Genomic DNA, 22,130 nt, shown 5'->3' on the forward strand with positions numbered 1-22,130 from the left:
TACGTTCCTTTGGGGAATCCCTTGCGCGTTCATGGTAGGATTGTGAAACATGCAAAATTCAATAGAGCAGGTATGACTTCTTCAGTGAATTTTTTACCCGCCTCCTTTACCTTGGATAGTTTCCAAACTATTGGCGTCCGAAAGTCATTTTCCCACGCTTTCGGCACCTTGTAGATCTGAAACTATGTCCGATAGCCGAAAGTTCAAGAGAACTTTTTTTCTTGTCTCAGTGGTAGGAGTCACCTCCCGAGAGTTGTAACACTTATTTTGCAACACCCGATATATATATATATATATATATATATATATATATATATATATATAAAGAAATGGAACTTGAATCTATTTATAAAAATACTGACATCACTCTTCGAATTTTCCTGTGCACTACTGCTTCAAACGAATCTGATGAACGATCTTTCTCAATTTTTAAAAGAGAGAAAATTGTTTAAAATCGACATTAAGAGAAGTTCGTTAGAACGACTTAGTAACTTTGTGTATTGAAAACGAAATTACGTAAAAAAAATATTATTGGTATGCATTATTCACTGTTTGATTTGTGAATTTTCGGGAAATAAGGTAAGGACGAAGTCATTGTATGATGTGTGTTATTTAACATTAGTATTAACATTTGAAATGTGATTATTAAGATTTAACAATGTAACAAAATGTGTTTGCACATTTTAGAAAATGAAATGAAATCTTTAAGTTTTACGTTCTTCGATTATTCCAGCTATTCTAAAGGAGACAGGAGGATGATGAGAAATGAATGAAATGGCGGAATGGGGAAAATTGAAGGAAACGGGCCAACCCTGAGAAAATCAAAGCACACGGTGTTTGCCCATCACACCTTACTTGGCGCAAGCTGGGATCGAACCAAAGACTCCATGATCCAGAGTTGAACGCTCTTCCACTGAGCCACCACAGCCCCGCCTTTACATATAAAATTGAGATATTTTCTTCTCTTAAGCCACTACCCTACAATTACAAGCAAGTCAACCACAAATTTGGTATTTATATAATAAGAAAGAATATTACTGAAAATAATTGCTTAAAATTTACCAATCTACGAGCAAAACCCACTTTCTTAACAGAGAGAGAAAGAGAAATTTGTGATTTGCCTAGGGAGCACTTAAAAACGCACCTGAGCATAAGATGCGAATACATTTACCACAATTATCTCTGTTTTAGTGAGTTCATAAGTAAATTGTGGCTCAAACAGGCAGTGAATTGCTTTCAAAGTACAGTCTATCGATTTGTAGCTGTCATTATGTTGATAGCTAATTTCAGTTTTTTAACTAAAGTATTCCTTTTTTTTTAAAAAAAAATGTTGTCTTAGAGGAACTGGTAGCTTCAGAACTTACAATACTTTCGTGTTTTATACTGCTCACGTGATGTTTTATGTCTGCTCGTTCAACATGCCTTTGTTGAGGAATACACGCTACGGAGCATGTGTATACTTATTCATATATACATATATGTACCAGCGGAAATGTTCGTTCTTCGCACGGGGAGAATATGTTTGTATAAAGTGTTTGAACGCTATCCTCCCTTAGGATGCGCATAAGAAATGAACTTAGACTCAAACGGCGTCGACAGTGTCACTATTCACCTCGTGAATTAAACACTAACATCGAACGTTTTCTATTATTTTCACATCCTCTTCCTTCACTAACCCGTATCGATTAGACTGAGCTTGCACTTCAACGACGTCAGGAGTGTTAACAATAATCTCAGCAACAATAAAACTATGGATTGGGCTAGTGATTTTCTCAGGGTTAATCGACATGTTATATGTTGCATGGGAATTTTCTCGTATCATTACGTTGACCATACATTTTCCTTTTTTTATAATGCATGGAACGTCTGTCGAACTGAACATTTATTTTAATGATAAATTGGAATAATTTTCTGCAGAGCTACTTTGTTAAATTGCGTATCTCGTCACGTTAATTTGCCAGTTACTACTGCATACAGCTGCCGAAGTTTAATATAGCCAATTTTTTCAATATAAGCAGAACACGATTTCAAAGTTCTAACGTTCTTTTTAGTAAACACTTTACGTTAGATTACAAATTAAGCAAACGTACTTGAAATAACGTATATCAGCAAAAGAAAATATTTTCGGAAATTTGTAATAATTGTTTAAGAAAATATTTAAAACCTTTCAATAGATTAATATTTTTTTGATAAAGCTATCTTTACAATTTTTTTCCTAGCACTTAGTTGAAAGTTAATGAGCAGTCTATACAAATTTTTGGAATGAAATCTAATTAGCTCTTCAGTTTTTTTTCAATAAATCACAATCACCACTTATTATAGTTAATTGGAAATGAATATGGACTCTCTGTGATGATAATTGTCATATAAAAGTGAATGACGAACAATTTGTTTGTGCTAATCATTAATTCAATCAAGCTATGTTCACTAAGTAATAGATAAGCATAGTATTGAATGGAATGGTAACAATTTGCATGAACACTATTAGCCAATTTGGAACGAATCCAAATGTAGTTTTACGAATTATCTGCTCGACCTCCCACGACTTTCCCTCTCTTGTGGTGTCTAATAAATTCTACGAACACTGCTAACATTCTGACATTTTAGAAACGACAAATGAATATTTTTACGTAAATTAACCACAAGCACATTTCTGAAAACATTTATGTGGGGTACTTTAGGAAACGCTTAATAAATTAAGTACAATAGAAATAATAAATGGTCTTAAAAATAAGTAATACTTTAATTTCTATCAATAAACTTAATTAAGCTCTTTTAAATCATATAAGGAACTCCGGTCTTTTAGAATATTCAAAATAAACACTCAATTATTATTATTATTATTATTATTAGAAAGGAAAGAAACATTACTCACTTTATTATTTAATAATGTTGAAGGGCAAAGTGTGTTAATTATATTCAGTATTTCCCGCAGAAATTCCATTAAGGAGGTTGATACTCTGCTGGTAGATTTTCGGAAGCTTCTACAAGAAAGGACTCAGGCGATTTTGTTCATATTTCATTAATATATACACAGCGAAATCTTTCAATTCGAACTTGGATAAATAGAATTGAAATACTTCGGCTGAGGATTCCCAGATCTAACAGTGTGCGTTGAACAATATGTTCAGACACATTTGTGCTTTGTGTATTGTTAAAGCATGCTATTAATTGTGGCACAGATTGCGCCCTATCGTGTTTTACCAACGTCGACAATATACGAAGTACAACATTGTTAGTGAGGTGTGGCTGCCTACGCCTTGAAGTTTGGTGCCGGTTTCACCGTCCTTTTCCCATCTTTGGGAGACACTAACGATGAGAGCTCGCGAACTCCCGAGGTGCTCGTTCCCATCCCCCTGGCAGTTACCATATGACCCTTATCAAACTCTGATAGGCCCTATATCGTCGGCCTTCGCCATTCTGTGCACAATCACAACACTGACTGATCAGGTGAGATGCCTGCCACCCACTTGCTGTGCCTTGTGACTTATATGAATCCTACGACTTCCTTCAAAATATAACGGGTGGCCATATTGATTTGGCTGGTGAATGTAGGTTTGCATGGTACTGTCCTTAAATATTTTTTTCGTGGTAGACGTGGCTTAATCTATATGGGACTAAATGTGATTTTCTTTCGATATTCAGTCATGCAAATAATGCACTGTATTACAGGTGAAGTCTGTTGCATGTCATTTTAAAGGAGTTTTGTTTACCAAAACTCCTTCATATGTTCACCCTGTCCGTCCGTCCGGGAGAAAGAAATCTCAAGAGCTACTTGAGCAATCATCACAAAATTTGGCCAGGACGTAAAGGGCCAACAGTTAGAAACCGGGTTCGTTTTCTGACCCGATACTTAAATCAGAAATAACAGAAAATACCATTTTCGGTTTTAAAGTTAATCGTCATAGAGCAAAAACGGTAATAGATAGAGCGATGAGGTTTTCTGCAATCGGTTAAGCGTCTCAAGAAAGTATTATATCTCGATTTTTAAATCTCCACTAAAATCAGAAGGACTTAAAGTTCATTACAATTTCCGGTTTCAATATTGATCTGCATAAAGCAAAATGATAAAAGGCACCGCATTAATTTATAAGCTATTTAGAAATTAATTTTAACTTTATAAAAATATGTACTATTTTCTTTCTTAACTCTCTATTCAAACCAGAAGTGGTAGAAACCGATCACTTTCTGTTTTATTACACATACAACAATTTAAACTTGCTGAAAGGTTGCACCAAACCTACCATTGCAGGTCAATTGACTTGCCGCAAGCTCTACTATGCAAGCCAATTTGTTTGCCGCAAGCTTGTTGCAAGCTAGTTAATTACATCAGGGCAATGGTTGCTGCAAATTTGTCTTCATAAATGAAACGCAAGTCAAATTATCTCCAACGTAAGCCAAGTATAAGAGAAACTCATCAATGGCAAGCCTGATTAAGCTGAATGGAAGCAAAAGGCACGCCAAAAAGCCGTATGCAAGCTTGCGGCAAGCGAATTTAGATGAAAAATAAAACAGTAAGAAATCTATACATATCAATCGTCTGACTAAGTCCATGCCACAATCCTTGAGCACATCAAACACAAAAACACAATCCTTGAGCCACAATCCGTGAAAACACTCACGATTCCGCTCGGCTTGTACAAAAAATCAAAGTAATCATAATCATAACAATTTTGTTGTGATAAACATTTTTTTGAGGAGAGTAGGTGCAAGTAATACTTTATTTCTTTATTCTGAAGTTGAGGGGCATCAATTAGTGGAAAGCATTCTTTGTAATATACCAATCGAGTATCAAGGAGGTGATTACAATCTGCTACTAGAGGGTTTCGCCCTCTTTCTTTGGCCTGGGATTTGTGATCATCATTTATTCTTTCTTTAATTCATATGTGGTCAATGAGCTGTGAAAGAAATATACATAAACAATAATAATGATAATAATAACATATTAAACAAATGTTACAACAATATTAAACTAGTGAAGAAATGTGCATATACAAATCAATAACGTAGGGGCAATAACAGTGATAATAAATAGTGCAGAAGCAAATATTGAGGAATATACGGAGTATTGTTGAAATATATTACATTAGAAATTGACAACTAATGTAAGGTGATGAATGAGGTGCTCTTGACGCCACAACACATTATAGTTATGTTACAATAGACAAATGTATGATAATCTTCTGTCCTGAGGCGGCTCAGGACTGATGAGAGACATATGGAGAGCCCTTATTAGTGGTGTAGAGAGACAGTGCTATAAGGAAAATGATGAGGAATATGCTGTTGAATGAGGTGATGATGGAAGAATTCGGCATGATGATGATCTGCTGTAATACTGCGAAGGTATATTGAAAGCAAGATGCGCAGTGGTATGTAATAGTATTTATATGGAGTTTCTTGCTGTACGGATGTAAATAGTGTATCTAGAAAGATATCCTTCCGATCCTGGAGATTCTTGGCTATAAACTTTTGACGCAAGTGGGTGATGTGGTGAACGAGCGGAGGAAAGTCAATCTTTTCATATAGATCAGTATTATGGTATGGGAGTTTGATCCGATATGCTAAGCGAATGGCGTGTCTCTCTAGAATCTCGAGTCTATTATAAAATTTATGTGGGGCTGAACACCATGCTAGGTGACAATAGTGAGTACACTTCTCATGAAGGCTTTGTAGGTGTTAAGCAGTAACTTAGAGTTTAAACCCCAGTTGTGACCAACAAGACGTCGCAGAAGTTGTAGTCTGTTTTTAGCCTTTTTAGCCTTCGTAGCAAGCTTCTGAAGCTGGGGTGTCCATCGTAACTTATCGTCAAAGACGATACCTAAATACCTGACTGTTTTGGAAAGATGAAGAAAGTGTTCGCCTGTCGGTATCTGCAATAAATTTGGACAACGTCGAACTTTACAACGACACTTAGTTATAAACATTTTTACCGGCCCACCATCGGTGAGCAACTACCCAAAGAGGGTTACGCCCTCTGTAGGGGAAGAGTTGTGAGCTAAACAAGAATGGTTGGGAAACAATTGTTGTGGGGAGCGTAGGGGTTTATACACATTTTATTAATCATCGGCTTTATTAATTATATTACATCATTTGGTCATTATGATCTTGTGATCATAATCATGAGGAAGGGTAGAAGCTAAGTGATGAGAATGAAGTGCACTTTCACATCACATCACAGGGGTAAGTGTTAGATAGACAGATGCAGGTTAGCTTCTCGCCTAGGGGCGACACTAGGCATTGATGAGAGACAGTGGGAGCCCTGTTAGATACAGTAGGTGTCACTGTGCATGTGATGGCCAAATGTAAGGAAGAATTTCCTTGGAGCAATATGGCTGGTAGTAAGCAAAATCTGGGTGGTCTGGAGGAAGAGTAAAGCGATAAAGTGTGAACAGTAAAGCAAGAGGAGTAAGAATAGCCGGTGTAAGCAATGGAGGGGGACTGCGAGCATGTGCTTCAAAAGTATCATGGAGAAGGGGTTGATTGAGTGCAAGGCGGCGGCAGATGTATTTCGTGCGAAGGTCTTAAAGATGGTATAGGATGTGGGGAAAACTGAGTCGCCCATAGAGTTCTCGGGTGGGACTGGGAAGCTTAACTCGATAGGCAATTCGTAAGGCATGGCGTTCAAGAACTTTGAGTTTTTCGTAATACTGAGAGGAAGCAGACAGCCAGGCAGTGAAACCAAATGTGAGGATTGGAAGGAGAAAAACTTTGTACGTTTTCAGAAGCGTGTCGGCGTTAAGTCCCCAAGTAGTGCCTGTCAGACTCTTCAGTAAGTTGAGGTGGATATATGCTTTAGTAGTAATGCCTTTTAAGTGAGGTTTCCAAGTGAGGTGATGATCAAATGTAATCCCAAGACATTTGACTGTTTTTGTAGGTACTAAGGGTGTGCTGTCAACTGAAAGGTTGAGAAGAGTAGGGTTGCGCTGGATACGGGAGCGAGCGTGAGGTGGAAGGAAGACTATTGTTTGAGTCTTAGACGCATTAACTTTCAAGCGCCAGTGGTGACACCACGTGACGAATGTATCGATGGCTTGTTGCATATAGACATTGATCTGATGAACAGTTTTATACGTGGCTAGTAGGGCAGTATCGTCGGCGTACTGGAACAAATGAACATTCGTTGGAAGAGGGGGAAAATCAGCGACAAACAGAATATAAAGAAGGGGAGAGAGTGCAGAGCCCTGAGGGACACGAGTGGATGAATATAGGAAAATACAAGGTTGAGTTAATGCAAACGTAGACCAGACGACAGGTGAGAAAGTTGAAGATGAAGCGGATGTAACATATGGGGAGTTTAAGCTTATTGAGTTTATAGATCAGTGCAGGATGCCATACCTTATCGAAAGCCTTTTCGAGATCAAAGAGAACTAAACAGGAAGGGCGTGAAGTATTATAGTGATTGGTAATATAATTACTGAGCCTGAGAAGTTGATCGTTGATACTATAGTATGGACGAAAGCCAGCTTGTTGAAAGGGGATTAGGTTTCTAGACGACAGAAAGATATGTAAGCGTTTAACTATGATGCGTTCGAGTATTTTACTAGAGGTAGATGTGAGTTGGATTGGACGGTATGACTTAGTGTCGGCGGGAGGTTTCTGTGGTTTCAAAAACATGAGCGTCTTTGAGGTTTTCCATTGAGCGGGAAAGTAGCCAGTACGTAGGATGAAGGTATAGATGGCCGATAAAAGGTATAGAAGAGAGAACGGACTCTCTTTGATCTGGCGATATGTAATGCTGTCCAGTCCAGGAGCAGTGTTGCGTTTGTTTGCGAGAATTGAGGTGATGTCTGGAACTGTGATTGGTGCCGTTAAAGGAGTGTCAGGAAGTGTGTGATCTATCTGAGGTTGAAGAGTTGGTGAGTTTAGGTTCAGACGATCAGCTGGGTGTGGGCGATGCGGATTTGTAGACGGGAGAGGAGTAAAGATAAATTATAAACAACGCGGCGTTGCTTCTTACCAATATTCAATTTATTGTTATATTAGCCGCGAGTACTTGAAATTTCTACCTTTTTATATAAAAGCACGGAAAAATATTTAAACTTTAAACACAGCATTCGGATAAAATTTATAGTATAAGTTAAACTTTAAGTTATATTAAAATATCTGCAACAATTCTTTATTCTTTCGCGAAATAAGTAGGGTCAAATCTGCTGCCATCTATGTTCACATTTGTGCTTTATCCATAAATACCACAACTTGTTATGACTCATGGTTACCGAAATATGGAGAAATAAAGAACATTATAGGTACGACTAGAGTATTGGCACAATTTAGAAAAGAGTAAGTTTTGTCCTTTATTCAAGGTGAATGTTAAAAAGACGCTAACAATGCGAACACTACCTTGGCGCCGAAAATTAAGACTACAGCGTCACATGGTCTTTGAGAACAACTGAAAATCGAACGCGCGCCGTACAATAGTGAAGTTGGACAACCAACCATACAGTGAAGTAACTTCGGTTGCCTAAATCAGAGGGTCATCAGCTTACAAAACCAGTTTTTCTTCGTATAAAAATATATCATACATTTAAGAATTATATTGGAGGTATCACGCGAGTCGCTTTCGCCGATACTAAAGGTAACAATCTATATTCATTTAGCATATGAGACGTGGAAGTTGTTTAAAAATTATTACTGCTCCAAGAAACATATACATTTAACAAAATCCTACATTTACGATAAATGAGGTAAAAGGAAGAAAGAAAGAAAAAAGGAAACGTCCGACTCAAGAAAACTGCTAAGACAGATTACGTATTTCAACAATTACTCCATGACGAAAGATCTGTTGCATCAATCGTGCGTTATTGTTCATAATTAAGTCTAGCCGAAATTCTGAATAATAAACTAGCAATTAGTAATCAAAGCACTGATCTAATTTCTTCACTAATTAAACAAAAAAACTTATTTTAGACAATCTAAACTACACCTATAATTTCCTATTAGCAGACGACAGCGAGTTGCCATCAAAACCATCACTTAATAAGATATCTTTCATCTAAAATAAATAAAGTCTTTCTACATACGAGTATCTAAATCTTCGATTCAAACTTAATCATAAAATCTAGTTTCATTTAACTGACTAAATCCACATATGCCAGATAATAGCATCAAACATATCAGTATGAACATTTGGAATACAATTAAGTCATGCAGAAATCATCTTATTTATTTAAAAATAAGATTACATGATCTTAATTTGTTGAATGTTCAAAAGTAGCATGCCCCCAAAGCAAATGATAGAGAATATTAGCATAACATCATTTGGAGAACATTCGTAGATGTTCACTTCCATTCCTTACTGCAAATCCCGTATGTAGTTTATACGGCAAACAACAACTTAATTTGAATAAGTGTTGTCATATGCAACTGTGGAAATGTCATACACAAGTGTGTAAAATTGTACGTTTTTTTCATAGGTTGAATTTTAAATAATCTATACTATACTATGTTGATTATTTATGTTCATTCCATTGTAATTATACTAGTATGTGCACACGATATAGGAATTTGAACGAGTTGTATTAACACAACATAGGAAGAGAATAAGTTTAGCCAAATTACATTAAAATGCACACAATTTGGTATTATAGAATTATACATACACGCACCAAAATTGTATGCCTGGACATTAACACAGACACACACCTCAACGGAAAGCAGATGTTTTATTCGTTCTTGCTCGTTCTTTTATCTTCTCTACTGTTCGGTTCGGTGTAAATGCGACTGAGAAACCATTCAATAAAACTTCAGGAATAAAATCAAATATATCTATACTGTATATATTTAACCATATTCCAAAACGTGTATTCACACGTGTTTAAAATAATTTAGACATATATTTCGAATTAACAAAACATTTCACATTGACAAATTACTAACCAAATCAAAATTACGAAACTGAATTAGATATTCTATTGTTTCGTGTACTGCCAATCAAACGTTAAATCATGTCAGTGAATCGTTACAGCAATTAAAATAACAATAATAAAATTATAAATGGCCATACTTTTGTGTGACGCTTATATTCCATCTCATAGGGTCTACCAGCTTCTAGTGACTTGTACACCCAGCCTCAAAAGTATCTCCCCCCTAAGTGCTCTAATTCCATTACTTGGGGTCCAGGTCTTTTGCAGTGCGAGAACGCCTATACAGATGCAACCCAAATTACACGTAACTTTTCTCGGCACTGACAGCAGTTGGTATCCCTGATCCAGGTGTTTATCCAGATAAAATTGTGAAGTAGGTGACCAATGAAACATTTCTCCATTCTAAGATGAATCTATGGTTCGGATCGTGCTTTCGAAAGAACACCGTATATTTATCATAATATTGCTGAGTATGTAATGTATTATTTATTTATATACTGTATGTTTAGAGAAATAAAAATACTGACTACGCATGAATCAGAAAATGCTTGAAAGTAGACGAAAATATCAAATCTAGAACAACTGCTGGAAATAAGTTAGTAAATGATTGCCTTCATTGAGAGACCTTCTCGAATTCTCCTCATTCCAACATCCTTTTCTTTCTGGAGGAGAGAATATCTTTGTTGTAACACTGAGTATGTATTGAAAATGAAATGGAAACATTTTAAAAAGTTTCAACTATGCCAGGATTCGAACTCGGGCCCGCCGAAAAGAAGGTCAATACGCTAACCACTTACCTACCGCGTCACTTAACCGTTTATCTAAACTTCTGGCTAGTTAAAATCGTTACATGTAATTCTATACAAACTACTAATGCTCGTATGAGAAAACGTTGTTTATGAATGTCACAATAACTTACTCGAAATTTCTTTCTTTAACTCAAAAGAAAGTTATATAGAAGTTCGTCAAATGAGGAAAATATCACGAAGCGTTCTTCAAGTTAGGCTACCTCATCGTTTTTAACTGCTCCCGATTTACATTACTACTATTCTTCCTCATCGTAACTTCTAATTTCAAAGAAGAAGAGCCGGCAGCATTTACGACGATCCCAAGAGGTTCAGTGTTCGCCCGCTACCATAGCCAGCTGTCTGAATTTGCTCATGTAAAATGTACAGAAAAATTTGAGAAAGAGAACAGAATCTAACCAATCCCTGCGGGGATTCTAACCCGTTCCTATTATTATTATTATTATTATTATTATTATTATTATTATTATTATTATTATTATTATTATTATTATTATTATTATTAATAATAATAATAATAATAATAATAATAATAATAATAATAATAATAATAATATTACTTTTAGTATGGATCCGTATAGTAAAATGCAAGCTTATTTTTATGAAAAAAAGTTTTATGAAAATTTAAAAAAAAATCCTTGGGCAAGGTTTGAACCCACGAAAAAAACTATTTTCATTACTAGAACGTTGTCCTAGAACACCCGGCCACGAGGGCCGACAGCAGTTGGCCTTAATTTCCGCTATACGTAGGTCATGACTCTTGATGTCCTATCTGTATCGGCAAATAAGATCAGAGGATTTCTGAAATTCTCGAAATCTCCCGCACACCAAGGTCTGCGGGGTCGATAGTTACGTCTCTGGGCCCGTTCCATACAGGGCAAATTAATTAAGGGGACAATATTGACAAATCTGACAATAATATATACATATATATTATTTCTAGTGCCCCTAATAGTAGACATTATTATTATTATTATTATTATTATTATTATTATTATTATTATTATTATTATTATTGCAAAATCAAGACTTGGCTACATATTTTATATTTTATGAATTTTCTGATTGAATTTCGTCTTTTTGTTGAATAATCAACACACTCCAGTTTAGGAGGTTTGGAGGAGGGAAATATTATCCTGTTGCTTTTCATTTGTTTATTTGCAAGCTACACCAAGCCTGGATACTACATTTCACCTTTCTATATTTACCCTAAAGGTTGTGATGATAATAAGAGAATTAGAGAATATGTGATGAGATCAATGAACTTTGCGTATTAACAACATTTAAAGTATCAGGTTGTCAGAAAAGTCATGACGTATTTCGGTAAAATATGACAAATGATGGTTTGTTGATATACTAGAGTTATTCGGATCATGCAACAGTTTGTCATGAATAGCTAAGATGTTGAGCGTTTTGTGTAGTAATATTGCTCTTTGTTTGGTTTGGTTTTACAGATTTGATCAGAGATGTCGCGGGTCAATGGAAACTTGACCAACCACCAACCGCAACTCCCTCTGATCCATGATGCACCACCCACCTTGGCCCACTCTGACCCACTACCAACCATGGACCACTGACCCAGTGAAACACATCGTCATCAACTCTGACACATGATCCACGTCTTCTTTTCTACGGACTAAAAACTTTTTACTTGTAACAAAACCAGGTTGTAAAATTCTAAGCAATCGGAGTTTGATTTCTACGGTCAATCCCTCAAGTACCGCTCTGTTGCAATAATGATGGATCTGACCGTTACGATATAAAATGGTAAAGTGTTTCCCATGGGCAAAATTACGATGAATTTTAATTAAATTATCATGGTCTAATTATTTACTTGTTGAATTATCGATACTTTTCAGTGGAAAAACGGATAAAATTTGAAAGTCGCAAATCAAGGTAAGTAGACCAACCTACAGAACCTTATATTACAAATTTTATATCTATTTTTCTCACAACTTTATGGGTTAATTGCCTTGTACTCTAAGTTCTCCATATAATAAACAATCATCAGCAATTATTATAAAGCGCATGGTAAAATATATGGATATATGATGCGAAGCACTGTATTTCTCGTTGAGTTAATTTTGAGTTTAACGCACCTTTCAGCAGCGAGGCTATATGAAACATGGACCTACCCCATGCCGTAAACGTCGCCTACACCTAGTGGCCCACTTGCGGGTAAACGTCGATCGTCAATATAGAGACGAGTTGAAGGATTGCCGCTAATGTCCCACTGCAGGCAGGGTTTCGACGAGTAAAACAGATACATCGCCACCGTTACCATCGCGTAGCGGCGAGGACTTCGTGTTGATCCGCGCTCCTTCGATTCTTCGCGGAGAATCGCGAAGGGACCAATACGAACTATCGCCAGTCATGTGCATGCGGTTATTATTATATATTATTTTTTCCTGGCGAAATGTTCCTAAAGTGAGCTCCGGGGCCAAGAATAACATCTGCTTCAACATCATGAAGTGATAGATCTTGAGTGTGATAATTGTATGAATTTAGATGGCAACTGTGGTCGATCATTATAAAGTGAGTATGGGAGAACTATGAAATAAAGTTAATAGACAAATGTCATTTTGTAATAAAATTATACTGCGAACGCATTTTGTCTTACCCCAAACAGTTATCGTCTCATATATACAGTTAAAAGAGCACTCTGATTGACCAAATTAAAATATCTCAACGATTTATTCCTTTACAAGCGACGTCTCCTTCATTGTCTCCGTGGCGAAGTCGGAAGAACACCCGCCCAGTAATCATAAGGTTGGTGGTTCGAGCCCCCTCCCGGGTACTTTTTGGTACTCTTTATTGTGTTTTTAGACTCACCTTAATGTAAACAAGAGCTCCTCCGTGGCTAAGCGGTTAGCGTACGTGCTTTTGGCGTGGGAGACCCGGGTTCGATTCCCGGCGGGAGCTCATGTGGTTCGGATTCCACGTTAATCAGTAGGTCCACGTCTCATATAGCCTCGCTGCTGAACGGGACGTAAAACTCAAAATCAATCAATCAATTAATGTAAATAAATCACACATATAGACGATTTAACATATTTTGGGGAGTAATTTTGTGGTTCATTGCCGTTTTGTTGCATCAGAAGATGCTGTTTACAGCGCAGTGACCAGAGAAGGTCCATGGGTCAGAGTGCGTCATAGTGAGTGGTGGGTCACAGTGGGTAGTGCGTCGCATTGACTCACGGTGGATGATGGGTGACAGTGGGTCACATGCTGTTGACCCATGCTGTTGACCACATGCTTCCTTCTCCCAAAACATTGATGTCTTAGAGTAGTGGCTTAAGCGTTAGTTTCATAATGTTGGGGACGCGAGTTCGATTCCGGCCGTGGTAATTCAGAAAATTTTTTATAATCTACAAAATTGACTTCTGATGTATACTTACATGAAACATATTCAATTTCTCTGGCTCTAAGACTAGAGACAACTTCCTTTACAGGTGAAATGCCAACAACTCAAAATTACGTCATCCGTATCAACCTTCCTAACTGTCTGGCAAGTAACGTGTTTGGACAAGAATTGATGAACACATAAGGGCTAAACACGTCCTTACTGCTGTAGCATGGGCCAAAAATGAGTTCCAAGGAATTGTTCCTAGCTGTGCACAAATCGCAAATAGTGATCAAACTTACAATATGGATCCTTAGTCACGAGAATGATCCTATTTAAGATGTCACCTCACCTTTCTACTTAGAAGAAGGGCGAAACAAAATGCATTACTGTTATCAGCTAACAAATCTTTATATTCCATTTCTTGTTGTCATTAAATGATAATTCTATCTGTAAATCCATAAACGTAATATTATTATTGCGTTCATGTGTAAACCTAAGAAACTTCTGACATACTCTATATCTTTTCTGTTCCTATGAATCCCTTCGACTGTTACTTTTTCCATTGTGGTAATAATAATAATAATAATAATAATAATAATAATAATAATAATAATAATAATAATAATAATAATAATAATAATAATAATAATAATAAAGAAATAACATAATTAAAATATCAATTACATTAACATTATCTTCCCGTTCAGAAAAAATGCTAATTACCACGACGGGATTTGAACTCAAGTAGTTGCAATGGGAGTTTCCTGCTTTCACCATTTTCTTAAATAAATCGCCCCAACCAGAGTATTGTTCGCCACTGGCACCTCATGTCCTTTCGACGTATTCCAAACACTACAGGTAACACGGACACAGAAATACTGAGGACAATTAAAATTGCGACCTTGCCATTCAGAGGAAGTCGAATCCCTAGTGGATTACGCCTCATGATCAGAAGCCGGACACCCGTCATCACTCGGCTAATGGCACCGGTTCAGTTTGCCACAAACTCCTCATATGAATATAAGAAAATTAACTAGTGGTTATGGAACATAAATATAGAACTGTCTATTTCTCCACGTGTTAATACAATTCAAAGAATGTGAAAATAATTTCTGTCGTATTTCCTTCTTTGGAAATTAGAAGTTATGGTAAAGACGAAATGGAATGTAAATCGGACCATCCCTGCAACAGATGACCAGCACCGTAACTTAAATTCTTTTCTGGGGGGAGGGGGCAAGTATTAATAAGCTTATTTATGCCCCCTAGAAAAATTTGATATTTTAATTATTGGGCCCCCTCTCTCTAACTTTCTCTTAATCTTTATGCCCCCCGGAGTCTGTGGGCCCTTCCGCACGGCAAGTTCTGCGGTTCCCTTAGTTACTCCCTGGGCCCATTCCGAGCATGACAAAATTATTAAGGGGACAATATTGAATTGAAATGAAATCTTTGAGTTTTACGTCCCACGATTATGCCGGTTAGACTAAATGAGAAGGTGATGATGAGTAATGAAGAAAGTGGGAGGAAACGGGAGAACCCCGAGAAAACCCACACACACGGCGTTTGTCCACCACAAAGTTCACTTGGCGGGGGCTACGATCAAACCCGGGACCCCAAGCACCAGAGGTGAACGCTCTACCACTGAGCCGCCGCGGCCCCCGGGGACAATATTGATAAATCTCAAAGCCATACGAATAAATATTACTGAAATGGATCCACAGCTCATTTTTATTCTCTTTTCCTTTTGTGTGCTGTTTTGTTTATGTAATGTAGCGACCCTATTTGATGCTTCTTTTCTAATTTCATGTTCCTATCATAAATATGAAGTAAGAAAATTTAGTCTGAAAAAGGTCCCCCTCGAACGGCGGGGAGCTTCTCTGGAGGGCAGTTGCCCCCCTACAAGCTACGGCTCTGCCTATAACGTTGGCTCAACTCGAAGAACATTTCGTGATATTTTCCACGTTGAGCAACGTCTATATAACTTGTTTTTGAGTTAAACAAGCAAACCTCGAGTAAGTCATTAAGACAGTCACAAAAGTTGCTTATATTTTCTTATTTATATTTTGTTTATATTTGTTTGTTTTTGTTATATTTGAGTATCTTATTTATATTTTTCCATGAAACGACTTTAACTAGGTATTGTTTTCGGTGGAAGTATAAATAGCAGGGTAGGTGAATGCTTGGAAGTCCTGTTGTAGCAGCGGTTGCGAGCAGACCTGATGAATGCGCTGTTGCTTGTTTATACGGCACACTTTCATACTTCAAGTTAGAATTCTTCTGATCGTCTAAATGGTAGTGAAACGAGTTAATACTTTGCGTGTAAACTTTAGTAATGTGTCTACTCGCCCAATTACTTACAGAATACATGAATTCATGTTTGACAATTTCAAGTTAAGCAATCACCAAGTTGTGAGTATTGAATTAGACAATTACCAAAGTTGTGTTTTCGCTAAGTTAATATCCCAGCTTTTGTGTGAACAGATAATTCGAGATAATAGTACTGGATTACGATATACTGATGAAAATGGAGTGTATGATGTGAGTGTGGAAGTTGCAGATAAGCCTGTTACTTTAGTTAAATTATCTTTAGTGCCCAGTGAATTGGACGATGAAGAAATACTAAAAGTGTTGACACCATATGGTACTGTCAAAAATATCAAGGACGAGTTTTGATAGTAGTCATCGATAGCGAGTGCGTACTGGGCGGAAATTGGTGTACATACAGTTAGATAAGGCAATTCCATCGTCTATTGAAATCCAAGGTCAACGATACTTAGTATCTTATTTTGGTCAGGAACGTACCTGTTTTCCTTACAATAGCCCTAATCATCGATATGATCAATGTGATAGACGTAATGTAAACTCTAAACCTATAGTGTAACCTTCAACTGAAGTTAACCTAGTCAGGACGCTTAATTCGGGTACGAGTGTACAACCTGTTGTTTTATTACCTTCGTCTTTTAGTGACAAGGATTTTCCCCCACTAACTAGTGACAGTGATAAAGCTGTGTTACCTTCTTGTGCAGAGAGAGTGAATGGTGACACTGCTACAGTTTCATCGGTAGCTTCTGCTACTTCTGAATGCAGATCTAATCCAGTGCTTGAGCAATGCGCATACTGAGGATATTCAACCATCTGTCGAAGTTTCTTTACCTCCCGCAACAGGTTCTGTTTCATCTCCAGTTATAATTAGAGTACCCGACTCGATACCTCCAGCGGTCGCTATTGCTGACGCAGCTGACTGTGTCCCTGACGATATAAGTGATGTGGCAGATGTCCCTATTACTATTGACAGTGGTCCCGCTGAGAGTCAGAAATCGATTTCATCTTATAATCACACGTTCCTTTTAGCCTCAGTTCCCTCGCAAAGTAGTTCTAAAGAGCGTTCCTCTCAAGATAAGAAGAGACGGAAAACGGTGAAAAACTGTAAAGTTTCTTCATCTGCTCGAAAACCTGATAACCCAGCTAGTGATGCTTTGTACAAGATAACTAGTGCTAATGTTTCAAAACAATTGCAGCTTGCTGTAACAACTTCGGTAGAAGATAGTGCTTCTGGATCTGTAGAGTCTCCACTTTCTGGTGTCACTGTCACCTAGTGATTCTTGTGTGTGTGCTATGATGTGTTTCCGAGTTTGGCCTCCCACTTCGTATCTGCGTCATCTCATTATGTTCTATGAAGTCTGTCTCCTTCCCTAACTTTTCATGGAAATTGTGCTTACCATTGCTAGTATTAATCTAAATGGAATATCTTTACCCACACAGTATCACGCTCTTTCTGATTTTTTGATACAATCTGAAATTGAGGTGGCCTTTTTGCAAGAAGTAGGTCCGGAAGTGGTGAATGTACATGATTCATATCACGTTTATAATAATTCAACTTATAATCATCTTGGTACTGCGATTTTGGTTAAAGATGGGTTACCGTTTACGAATGTACAATGTCACCCCAGTGGTAGAATTATACGAGGTGATTTGTTTGGTATGACTATGATAAATGTGTATTCGCCGTCTGGAAGTCATAATCGTTGTGCCCGTAACACTTTTTTTTGCGACTGATGTTGCGACATCGTTTAGTTGTGCCTCAGACAATGCCATTTTGGGGGGTGATATGAATTTCGTATTGAATAGAGCAGATATTTACCTAAGGATTAATTATTGGGCTTCTCTTGAGGAACTCATCTCTCATTATCCTTTGTATGATGCGTGGCAACTAAGGAACAGTGATCTTTTGGGGTACACTCTGATTCGAAAGAATAGTGCCTCGAGAATCGATAGGTTCTATTTGACCGAATCTCTTAAATCTCAGCTTTTTGATATATACCGTTATCCTGTTTGTTTTAGTGATCATCTGTCCTTAGTGATGAAAGTTATGATACCATATGATAAAATTGTGCGCGGACGTGGTTACTATCATATGAATGAAACACTATTAACAGATGAAGGATTTCTTACATTGTCTCAGAGTAAATGGGACTATTGGAAACAGCAAGCAAAACGGTATCCAAATATCCTCATATGGTGGACTACCTATTGTAAACCTAACCTTATGCGCTTCTGTAATTGGTACTCTGGTGAACGCTCTCGTGATCGCCTGAAATTGTATAATTTTTATTACGGATGTTTGTTAGAGGCTCAACGAGATGCTCTTTCCGACAGAACATTGTTGCCCCTTGTTAAAAAAAAAATAAAGCAAAACTCTTAGATTTTCGTAGGACTCAAGTTCAAGGTGTAAAAATTAGGAGTAAGGCTCTTATGTTTGATGTAACTGAACAGTGTTCTCTTACTCATGTTTTGCAAGAAAACCGGCGTGGCAAGCGCCGCCTGATCAAGACGGTTCTTACTCCGGATGGAGATCCCTGCAAGAATGTTTTTGCAATCCAAAGGGTATGTTATGATTATTATTTAAAACTTTTTGGGGCATCGCGAGAACTGGATCTTGAGAATTTTATTTTTGATGTTATTCCTAACGTCATAACATATGATGATAATACGTCTTTGATGGCACCTTTTACATTTGAAGAAGTAAAGTTGGCAACATTTGCTGCAAAGCCAGGAAAATCACCCGGACAAGATGGAATATCGGTTCTATTATATCAGAAACTTTGGCCCTTCATGGGTCAGACACTTACTGATGTGGTCAATGCTTGGTTTTTTGCCTCCAAAAATATATGTCCACCTAATCCTGCTGTCACTATTTTTATACCCAAAGTGCCTCAACCAACAATGGTTGAATATTTCAGACCTATTTCCCTTTTAAATACTGATGTTAAAATTATTAATCGTTGTTTGACTTCTAGATTAGCTCCACATATGAATAAGTTGCTGGGTGATTTGCAATATGCTGCAGTTAAAGGTAAGACTATATATCAGATTTTAATGAATGTTAGAGATTGTATTACAATATGTCAAGATTGTGAGATTACCGCAGCTATTGTTAATTTAGATTTTCAGAATGCATTTGATAATATTGAGCATTCGTATTTGTGGAGAGTTTTGAATGGTTTTGGTTTTAATGCTGGCATTATACAATGGTTTAAATTCTTCTATAAAGACGCTACCACTAAATTAAATATTAGTGGCCATCTTACCCTTCCAATCAAAGTAGTTTGCAGTATTCGACAAGGAGACCCTATAAGCTTACAATTATTTACCTTGGCTATTGCACCCTTCTTGTATGATGTAAACCGCAAGATTCAGGGTTTTGATGTTATTGCACGTCCTCTACGTGTGTGTGGATATGCTGATGATATCAATGTTTTCCTACATTCTGTTCATGACTACAATCTTTTGATGCAAAGTGTTGCTAATTATCAACAAGTGTCTGGAGCTCTATTGAATAGGAAAAAATCCACCGGTCTTATAATATATAGTTCTGAGGAGTTTAGTAAAATTCAGGACATTGCATTACAATCTAGGATTAAAATACTAGGAATATCATTTATGAGTAATCTTGTTGAAACAGTAAGATATAATTATGACCTTGTCGTTAATAAATTCAGGCATTTAAGTTTCTTGCATAAATGTAGGTCACTATGTTTGTTGTCTCGTGCTCGACTTCTCAATGTTTATATTTTGAGTAAACTGTGGTATGTTGCTAACGTCTTTGCCCTGCCCTCTACAGCAGGTAAAAAGCTACAAAGTGTTTGTGGTTGGTTTTTGTGGAACAATTGTGTATTTCGTGTTCGCTATAATGACATCTGTTTATCAGTAGCGAACGGAGGCATTAACATGACTCATGTGCAGTTGAAGGCTGAGAGTTTGTTTATACGACGTAACTTGACTGCCTTAGTTGAAGATGTACATTCTATCCAACACTGCCGTTGGCGATCACTTCCCTCCCCTCAAGTTGCTCTTACTTAAGTAATGTCTTGTGTGCCTATATCTATCAATGTCATCGAACTCCCGATGTTTTGACTTTAACAAGTAAACAATGGTACGTGCACCACCTACAACAGTTATCACCATGCAAATTGATAGAAAGAGAACCTGAATACAATTGGCATATAATATTTCGTAATATACACTCAAAATATTTAACAGCAGAAAATAAATCCTTTTGGTACATAGTAGTGAATGACATTGTAGATACGAAAATAAAACGAAATAAATGTGGGTTTAGTGCTGATATAATATGTTCCTTCTGTGGTTCCTTCTTGATTCCTTGAGTCATAGATTAACAACTTGTGTGAACATCAAACAAATCTGGTACCAATTGCAGCGATTTTTGGGTCGCTCAATCGAGGTCAATCTCCTGTTGCAACCGGAATATTCTCTGTATCCCAAAACGAAACACAGTTCTGTTGCCTGGCTTATAGCGCAAACAATTACGTATGTACTCTAAGTGGAAACTGCAGGTAATTCTTCATTTTATATTCAATATCTTAAAGGTAATTATGACAAAATGAGCTCCCTTATGAAAACTTGTACTTTTGCTCGTTTTCTCGAAATAGCATATGTGCGTAATTAACTTGTACTCCTTTGTTATTCCAATGAGTTTTTAGTAATTGTAAAACTTGTGTATATGCTACATAAGTTTCTTTAAAAAAAGACATGCATTAATTGTACAACTTGTATCTAAGCTCCATAAACAGTTCTTTTTTCTTTTTTCTCTTCCATTGAGTTATATTGTGCATTATTAGCTGTATATATTTATACTGTTCTGGAGTTGTGTTAATGATCGTATGTATCCAACTCTATTAGCTAATAAAAAAGTTGTTAAAATGGTTAGCGCATTGAACTTCTATTTGGTGGACCCGGGTTCGAATCCCGGCCAGGCTGAAACTTTTTCAAGTGTTTCTGTTTCAATTTTAATTTCAATGCATACTCAGCGTGACAAGCTAGATCTTCTCTTCCAGAAAGAAAAATATGATGGAATGAGGAGAATTGGAGAAGGTCTCTCAATGGAGGCAATCATTTACAAAGTTATTTCCAGCAGTTGTTCTAGTTTTGATATTTTCAGCTACATTCAATCATTATCTGATTCATATGTGATCAGTGTTTTTATTTCTTTGAATGTACAGTATATAATGAAAAAATACTTTACATACACAGCAATATTGAGATTAAGATATGATGTTCATTGGACAAGACGTTTTGAACCAGAGATCTCAGAATGAAGAAATGTTTCGTACGTCATCTACTGACAATTTTACTTCCATAAAGACTTGACTCAGTGCTACCAACGGCTGCCAGGGTTTGGGTACAAAACCTCGCGGCCAGAACCTCGAGGCGACAACGTCGCGGACCAAAACCTCTCCTGGCAAAAACCTCTCCTCCCAAAACCTCGCGCCCCAAAATCACGCCGGGCCGAAACCTCGCCTGGCCAAAACCTCGCCGCACAAAACCTCGCAGGCCAAAATCTCGCCTGGCCAAAACCCCGCCTGGGCAAAACCTCGCCGCCCAAAACGTCGCGGGCCAAAATCTCGCGGGGCCAAAACCTCGCCGGGCCAAAATCGCGCCTTGCCAAAACCTCGTCTTTCAAAACCTCAAGCCCCAAAATATCGCCATACCCAAAATCTCGCCTGACCAAAATGTAAATGTTCCAACAGATGATAAGGATGAGGTATAAAAGACGCTGTTTCAGAAGAAGTATCACGGGTATTTGACCAAGTCCCGCGA

The sequence above is a fragment of the Thermobia domestica genome, chromosome 6 (assembly GCF_964235325.1).
Source record: "Thermobia domestica chromosome 6, izTheDome1.hap1.1, whole genome shotgun sequence".
In the NCBI taxonomy this organism is placed as follows: domain Eukaryota; kingdom Metazoa; phylum Arthropoda; class Insecta; order Zygentoma; family Lepismatidae; genus Thermobia; species Thermobia domestica.